We start from the raw sequence: 8,260 nt of genomic DNA on the forward strand, positions 1-8,260 counted from the left end.
AGTCCTTAAAGATGCACGTTTCAGTGAGATCACCTCTCATTGTTCTAAACTCAAGAGAGTACAAACCTAGTCTGTTTAACCTCACCTCATGTACCTTTTGCCTTTGTAATTGCTTGCGGAATCTGCATCACTGAACCTTTACTGATTCATGTGCAAGGACACACCCACGTTCTACTGATCACCAAATCTTTCAGTTTCACACCAATACTCCACCTTTCAACATTTTTTGACCAAAGTGGATGACCTTACATTTCTGCAGATTATAATCCATCCACCACACACTTTCTCATTCACTTAGCCTGCCTTTCATCCCCGAAACCATTCTGTCTCCTCTTCACAGTCCGCACTACCACCTGGTGTACTGTTGCCAGTGACCATGGATATTACACTTCGTCTACATTATCTTCAGATCAATGGAGCAGGCAGAGCAGGTGAGGAGATCTTCCAGAAGTTCTGGCTTCCCCAGACTGCAGTTGTAGAGTAATATTCCTTATCGGAACCTCCAATGCAGTCTCCTGCCAGCAGGTTTAGACTGTAGCATTGGTGAGTATCTGCAGCCCCTTTACACTAAATTCTTCATCAACCTGTGCTCCAGGAGTACTCGCTTTCCTCTCTCCCATCAACGTTGTATCCACTATTTCAGCAGCAACACTCCCTTATAGCCGGAGGAGTGCGGCTTACATTGTGTTGTGTTGTCTTTCTAAAGCTGGTTTGTTAATCAAACAACTGTTAAAGTTAGCTGCTCTAGCTTTTTTTCAAAGTTAAAATCACTGTAATGTATACATACTCATTCTTTGTTGGGGTTGTGCTCCTTTGGAAGGGGTACATATTTATTAGTTATTTTAGTCAATGACATTGAGGTAACATCTTGGGTGACAGAAAAGATCAACAGTGGCTTTGCCCTAAAATTACACTCTATGGAAGCAACAGATTATTGAAAAGTTACCTGAAACTATTCGGGAAGAAACGTAATCTTATACTTTCCACAGGAATTGTCGAACAAAGCACTTTTCATTGCAATAAAGCAGAGTAATATTAGAAGCAAAGTCCTAAGTAAGAAACTGCTGCTTGTTACCAACTGCTGATTGACTTGATATGAGTTTGCCAACACATTCCTAAAGTTAATGAATATCAGGAAAGCAGAAATAAAACAGAAATTGCTGGAAACATTCAGGCTATCAGCCAGCAGCGGTGGAAAGAAAATCTTCATTAGAACTGAGAAAGAGAGAAAACAGGTCTGGATTAGGTTGCAGAGAGGGTGCGGGTGGAATGGATTGGACAAGGCACTTTCTTCACCTCTCCTGTGCACAGCACATCAGCTTCCCTGGACACTTGCTCACCTGTCCTGGACAATGCACCTCATCTGTGATGGATGCAGTCAGTGGCTCACTTGTCTTGGATATCTTGCCTCACCTCTCCTGAACAGTGTGCCTCACCTGTGGTGGATGCAGCAACTAACCCGACAAAGAGTCTTCAACCTAAAATGTTAACTCTGGTTCTGTCTCCACAAATGCTGCCTGACCTGCTGAGTGTTTCCAGCATCTTCTGCTTTTAATCCTCAAGTTTGTAATTGTTTCCTTAAAGTTGTTTATTTAAGCTATACTTACTTAGAAGTTCTCAAGCCTTGCAGAAGATTTTTAAGTTTAATTTATCTCCTGCAGCACTTGTGTCCTTTCAGTCATTTCTGTGGCCAGGACTTAGTCTTTGCAGGCCCATACAACAGCTCCCTCTCAACACTGGGCCCTCAGCTGACTTGACTTCCCAGAATACTCCAGGATGCTTTGAGCCAGTGAGGTTGGCCCTCCACATTTGTCCCAGGTAAGTCTGGGGATGAGGAAACCATGGTGACGATGTAGGGGGAACGGGCCAGCAAGATCTGGAGACACAAGAGACTGCAGATGCTGCAATCTGGAGCAACACACAAAACGCTGGAGGAACTCAGCGGGTCAGGAAGCATCTATGGAGGGAAATGGACAGTCGACATTTTGAGTCGAGACTCCTCATCTGGACTGAAAGATGGAGGGGAGGTGGAGGGGTGGTGCAAGAGCTGGACCTTTAACTCGTCTCAGGGTTGTAGCAGGTAATGTCCACTAGAGGGTGCTATTGGTGACTAGTCAACACCAAGCACTGGGTAACTAACCTGGTTTCATTTGCTCTGAGCACTTGCATCTTCCCGAGCTTGTGAAAACTCACTGTAGACCATAGCAACTCATTGTCTTGAAACAATTCTCCTTTTCTCTTCTCAATTTTTTCACCAGTTAACTTAAGTCTGTGTCCTCTGGTTACCAATTGCACTGGCAGTAAAAACGTATTATTTGGCTCTTATTTCATTGCCTTTTTTAAAGGACCTTGCAAATTATTACAGTGACTAGTAATTTTTTGTTTAAAAATTATCATTGGCAGTAAAGTGCAATGAACAACCCAAGAACATGACATGTGCTAATGTACTGTAGAAATGCACCATTTATTTGCAGTTACCCATATGGCTCAATTAGTAACCATAATAATCAACTAGTAACCATTATGTAACTCAGCAGGATAGGGCTCTCCTGGTGTCCACCAGATTAATTAACCCGAGCCACATTGGTAGGAGAGAAGCTACATTCCTTAACCAAGGTGGTGAGGTGGGGATGAGACAGAGGCAGTTAAAAATTAAACCATGTTCCTGCAGTACACCCACCCTGTCATTAGAAAGGGTATGTCTGACTTTTCAGTAAAGGTAGCCAAGTCTCTCCTACGATGCATGACGCAAGCAGCATGCTGTGTCTTCTGAGTTTGTTTGAGAGTAACCACCCACAGAATTGTAACCAGGGCAGGGTTCATGTCAATGACATTATACCACAGGGTGTTGCTCACAGTTTATGTTTGCCTGAAGTCAACAAACCTTCAGGTTCATCTTGTGCATTAAAGGCAGACTTGTTATTGCTTTATGGCAATTGCCCAGTGCTGCTTTGGTCGCAATGTTGAAGGATGGGATATTTGTCCAACACTGTATCCGAGCAACAAATCCCAAGACCAGGATTCCTTATGGCCTACAGTACTTCATCCCGAGTTAAAAGAACATTTGGCGCCTCTCCCGTAAATTTAACCCAGTGATGTCTGGTAGAAATTAGCAATTAACCTTGGGTGTGGCCACTGCAACAGCTTTGTGTCTCTGGTGTGGGGTTGAACTAGAACTGTAGCATAGTGGACTTGGGAATAGGCAAGGCCTAGAATAATACTCTAGTACATGAGTCCATATCCTATTATGACAGCACAGGAATTTAATCTCAGTTAGTTAAACAAAATAGGTTTAAAATCTTGATTTCTGTAATGGACAAGAATGATCTATTCAGTGACGGTAGCACAGCGGTCAGTGTAATGTTATTACAGCACCAGCGACCCGGGTTCAATTCCAGCCGCTGTCTGTAAGGAGTTTGTACGTTTTCCCCATGTCTGCGTGGGTTTCCTCCGGGTGCTCCGGTTTCCTCCCACATTCTAAAGACGTACAGGTTAGGTAGTTGTGGGCATGCTACTTTGGCGACGGAAGTGTGGTGACACTTGCGGGCTGCCCCCAGAACTTACTACGCAGTGATGCATTTCACTGTGTGTTTTGATGTACATGGGACTAATAAAGAAATCTTGTCTTATCTCTCCCTGAGATAGAGAATTACAATGACCCTCACCATTGTCTTAAAATGGGCAACCCTTTATTTTCAAATTATGTCCCTAGTTCTAGATACCCCCAGTAGGGGAGGCATCCTCTCGGCATTGTCCCTGTCAATCCCTTTCAGAATGTTAGAGAAATAGAGTCACACAGCAGGAAACAGACCCTTCAGCCCAACTGGTCCATGCTGACCAAAGTTCCCATCTAAGCTAGTCCCATTTGCTCACATTTGACCCATGTCTTTCTAAACCTCAAGACTGTAAATAGTTGAGGCCCAGCACTGATCTTTGTGGCACCCCAAGCAGTTACTGAATGTCAATCTGAAAATGACCTATTTACCCTAGCTCTCTCAGGGATTTGAATTGGGCATTAAAAAATAATCTTCGCATCTAGAAATATAGTACTTGACATTAAACAAATGATACTGTAATTAATTATTGAAAATCAGGACTGCAGGGTTTTGACCCGAAACATCGACAATTCCTTCTCTCCCACAGATGCTGCTCAACCCTCTGAAGTCCTCCAGCAGATTGTTTTTTGCTTCATATTTATGCGTTAGTCTTGACAAGTTCAGGATGTTCCAAAATACTTCACAGTAAATTAAGTATTTTTTTTGTTGTAACATAAGAAATGCAGCAGCTAACTTAGTCGTACCAAACTCCCACAGTGTTGGTGAGGCTGCATTTGCAATATTGTGTACAGTTCTGGTCACCCTGCTAGAGAAAATATGTCATTAAGCTGGAATGAACGCAGAGGAGATTTACAAGGATGTTGCCAGGACTCAAGGGAGTGAGTTATGGAGAGAGGTTGGGCAGATTGGGACTGTTTTCATTGGAGTGTAGGAAAGTGAGGGGTGATCTCATAGAGGTGTATAAAATCATGAGGGGCATAGATAGGGTCAATGTGCATAGTCTTTTTCCCAGGGTTGGGAAATCAAGAACTAGAGGGTATAGGTTTAAGGTGAGGGGGAGAGATTTAATAGGAATCTGAGGAAAAACTTCTTCACCCAGAGGGTGGTTGGTAAATGGAATGAGCTGCCAGAGGAAGTGGTTGAGGCAGGTACATTAACAACATTTAAAAGGTACTTGCACAGGTATGGGGATAGGAAAGGTTTTGATGGTTCTGGGCATAACGTGGAAAATAGAACTAGCTTACATGGGCAACTTGTTCTGCATGGACCAGTTGGGTTGCATGACTCTATAACTCTATGACACCATAACTCACGGGAACACTGAAAATGGAATAAAAACAGCAAGTGCTGGAAATATTTAGTGGGTCAGGCAGCATCCGTAGAGAGAGGAGAATAGTTAACATTTCAGGCCAACAACAGAACTGGACAGGTGAGGAAGGAAGTGCGTTTCAAGTTGCGGAGAGTGGGAAGAGTGGAAAGAAGGGGGAATGTCTGTGATAGGCTGGAGACCAAGGTTGTCCAGGTGAGACAATACTTGTCAGGGACAGAGGAGGGCTGGAACCATCTTGCTAATAGATGACTGAGGGTGATTAGAGAGAGGATGATGACAACAAAAGAACAAGCCGGAGGCAGAGCACAGAATTTGCTGGAAAACTGGAACAGAGGCAATTGCTGGAAATACCCAGCAGATCAAGCAGCATCTGTGGAGACAGATAAAAGTGAGTTGAAGTGGATGACCTTACATCAGAAAAGGCCAGTTCTGACATAAACAGACTCCAACCCCCTCGTGAAGGTCCCAATGTTACCCCTTCCCCCACCCCAACTACTTTCCTATTCACTGAATTTCTCCTTGGCCTGGATCCTGATTGCCAAAATGTCCTCAACCATAGTACTGAACGGCCATCCACCATCCCCCTTCCCTGATCACCCGTTGCCCTCCATCTCAAACTCAATCGCCTCCCACACACACAAACGCCCAGTCCCGATTGTTAGCCTGACGCCCATGCTCTACCTACCTCCAACAATAAGCCTGATTTCCAGCCCTCCTCTCTGCCTCTGAATCACCATCACCTCACCCCAGACCCTCACCTGATTGCATTCCAGCCCTGATCTTAATCGAGCCCCTGACCCCGTCCCAGCCATGGACAGCACAGTTCCATTTGTAAACATATGCAACTCCTATTCAAGCCCAAAATGTCACACACCACTGAAGCTTGCAGCAGTGCTCCCTGACATTAATATCTGACAACAATCCAACTTTTAGCCCTGCTTCCCACAGCAAGGCACTCATTCAGTACTGGGCCTGGACTGCATGCCTAGATTTTGTGCTCAAATGATTAAAATGGGACTGAAACACAAGTCATTTTGACTCAGAGCTTTTGCTTTTTCTTGAAAGGTATAATAAAAATGTAAAAAAAAATACATGCTTTTTTTTGCATTTGTATTATACTGCCATGTGCCAAGTGATTGGGTTTCATTGGAATTTGAAAACTGAACCACGTATTGTTAGATAGAATGGAATGAGATAATCTCTCAATCCTTTGCAACCATCTGCAAATGTCATTCAATCACCAAGCTGTGGTTGTCACCCAGCATCCAAGTAGCCAAACAACATTCCATTAACCTACTGTTAAACCTGTGACTCAGACCTTGTTGGGAAGGGCAGAGGGAAGGCCACAAACTTGAACATTGGATAAGAAGTTTGCAGTTGAGACTTTGCCAGAACAGAAGTCAATACAGACAATGAGCATGGTGTGGAGGTGAATAGAAGTTGAAATAAAGGCAGCAAATATTTGCGTGAGTTTAAAGTGGCAGTAGCCCAAGGCAGAATGGAACACTTTGGGCGTACCCACTGTCACCTGGCAGGACCCTCTGGCACATTTGTGCCAGAGATACCTATAGATATCACCTCTAGATAGGTGAGGAAAGGTATCAGCAGGTGATGACACACTTCACACAGAGGTTGTGTCCTCAGGATACATGGTGACAGAATGGGCCTGGTACCTAGGACAAAGGTGAGCTTCTTCTTTACTCACAGGGTTATGGATCTTTGCAATTCTGCTGCAGAGCTTTGACAAACAGAAAATAGGATAGGATAGGATAGGATAGGATACCTTTATTAGTCACATGTACATTGAAACACACAGTGAAATGCACCTTTTGCGTTGAGTGTTCTGGGGACAGCCTGCAAGTGTCGCCACGCTTCCGGCACCAACATAGCATGCCCACAACTTCCTAACCCGTACGTCTTTGGAATGTGGGAGGAAACCAGAGCACCCGGAGGAAACCCACGTAGACACAGGGAGAACGTACAAACTCCTTACAGACAGCGGCCAGAATTGAACCCGAGTCGCTGGCACCATAATAGTGTTACGCTAACCGCTACACTATGCAAAGTTACCTGACAATGCTGAAGTTGATTTTGAGGGCAGAAGGCTGTAATGTGGCCAGAGAGAAGCTGAGCTGTTGTTCCTTGCGTAAGAATTTCAGGGAACCCGTGCTCTGTTTATTTCAGCAGTGGCCGGTTCTGCAGTGGGATGTCCATCCGTAACAGTGACCAAGTTTTTCCTCTCTCCACTAACGGGGGGTGACTTGCTGGACTTTTCCTACAGCTCTGCATTTCACATATTTCACAGCTCTGCATATTACGTGCTTCTGTTTGTGTTCTCTCTCTGGAACTGCCCTCATTAATCCATCAAGCAGATAGGTTTATCAACAGCTGATCACCATGGTTACCCAAGCCTCACCCTATCGGCGATATTCCTTTTATCCTGTCCCTTATCTTCTCTGCAACTTAACACTAACTTGTTTTCTATCTTTCCCAGTTCTGACAAAAGGTCCGTGACTTTTAATGTTAACTGTTCTCACTTTCCACAGATGCTGCCTGACCAACTTCCAGCATTTTCTGTTTTTATTTCAAGGGGCCATAAAGTCACCTCCTCCTCCTGTTTCCTTACTTTACTCTTACCTTAAATCACCAGCAGGGGCCTGGGTTGAGGTGAATGTCAACCTACAGTTCAGAAAACTCTGCTCACCTCAGGCTCCTATCTGAACACACAACTCTTCCACATCATGTCTTTGAGTGTAATGTGAGTAAAGGAAAAAGTGCATTGAAGAGCTATGGTACATCACAGGAATGGTTAAAAATATACATGTGTAAGTTATGTATAACTTATGTTAAGTTTATTGTAACTTATGTTTGTCCTCATCTTCTAGTGTACTCCGCTGCTGCACAAACCTAATTTTCATGGCATCTATACCTTGTGTATGTAGCCTATGACAACAACAAACTTGAACAGGGGAGATCTTATAGAGGTATACAAAATTATGATGGGTATAGATAGCAGGCTTCCCCCCACCCCCCCCCCCCCCCCCGCCCGCTCCAAGGTTGGGTGAGACTGGAACTAGAGGACATAGGTTTAGAGTGAAAAGTGAAATATTTAAGGGGAATCTGAGGGGAAACTTCTTCACTCAGAGGGTGGTGCAAGTGTGGAATGAGCTGCCAGCAGAAGTAGTAGATGCAGATTCAATTGTAACATTTAAGAGAAATTTGGATAGGTGCATGGATGGGAGGGGTTTGGAGGGATATGGTCCAGGTGCAGGTAGATGGGACTAGGCAGAAGATCAGGTCATCATGGACTAGATGGGCCTGTACTACTCTATGACTCTACCTCCTGGAATCCTGTTCTGCGGCAGGTTTGTCC

At 44.3% G+C, this 8,260-nt stretch overlaps 1 protein-coding gene across 1 annotated transcript in view; it reads right to left on the bottom strand.

Annotated features, from left to right (window-relative positions):
- LOC127581819 (uncharacterized) overlaps nt 1-7,146 on the bottom strand; it is a 29,697-nt gene extending 22,551 nt beyond the window's left edge. Inside the window, exon 1 of the mRNA XM_052036569.1 lies at nt 6,958-7,146. The gene's annotated coding sequence lies outside the window, so the exon portion shown is untranslated. The remainder of the gene's footprint in view (nt 1-6,957) is intronic.
- Between the last annotated feature and the right edge of the window lie 1,114 nt (nt 7,147-8,260).

The sequence above is a fragment of the Pristis pectinata genome, chromosome 22 (genome assembly GCF_009764475.1).
Source record: "Pristis pectinata isolate sPriPec2 chromosome 22, sPriPec2.1.pri, whole genome shotgun sequence".
NCBI classification, from domain to species: Eukaryota; Metazoa; Chordata; class Chondrichthyes; order Rhinopristiformes; family Pristidae; genus Pristis; species Pristis pectinata.